A 934-nucleotide genomic window follows, 5' to 3' on the forward strand; every position below is an offset into this window, starting at 1 on the left:
TACCTACTATACAGTAAGCAACGTGCCACAGGGTAAGTAGGCTGTGGTATAGGGGAAACAATCTTGAGTTTAGCATGAGAAAATTCGTTTTAAATCATTTACTTGCTATATCCTTTTGGTTAATTTAATCTCTCTAAGACTCATTTTCTTATCTGTGACATGTGGATAATAGCACTTCTCTCACAAGGTTGTTAGGAATTAAAAAGATAACCTATATCATAGGGTAGCATAGGGCATCGTAGGTCCTCAATGAATAGCTGGGAGACTGCATGTAAAAACCAGTGATAAATCCAGTCAGGGTGATAAGATTTGTAGGCAAACACTGTAAAAACACAAGGCGGAAGGTCTGACGTGCCAGTGTCACTACAAATGTATTTATTTACAAAGTGCTACGAAAATATGAGAGAAGGAAGGGTCACACTTGTTGGGATGGGGGAGATGTTGAGGGAAATTAGAGTGTTAAATGAACCCCGCACGCCCCCGCCGCCACCACCCCCGACTTGTCCACGGTCAAGGTCGGCTGCAGCCGAGCATCACTGCCCAGCTCCAACAACCCCGTACCCCCGTGCGAGGTCAAATCACCCCCCGCGGCTTCCACGCCAGACTGGAAGAGCTCCGCAGTCCAGCCTTATCGACTTATCCCGGGCACCTGGATCGCGGGTGTGCAGCCCGAGCTGCCCGGCAGGCGTCCACACCGACCTGCCGCCGGGCCGGCCGTCCTAACCGGCGCCCACCCACCCCGAGCTCCGTGCCGATATTCAGCGGAGGCATGTAAGGGCGGGGAAGAGGAGCTCCCAAGTTCCCAGCCTCCAACCGCCCACTCTCCCAGCCTACGCAGCCCTGCTCAGCTTCCCACCTCGCCCTCTCACCACCCGCAGGGGCAGCCCGGAGGCCCAGGACTGCCGCGGAGCTGCCCCGCGGGCCCTCGCTCTCC

Source organism: Rhinolophus hipposideros (assembly GCF_964194185.1).
Source record: "Rhinolophus hipposideros genome assembly, chromosome: 13".
NCBI classification, from domain to species: domain Eukaryota; kingdom Metazoa; phylum Chordata; class Mammalia; order Chiroptera; family Rhinolophidae; genus Rhinolophus; species Rhinolophus hipposideros.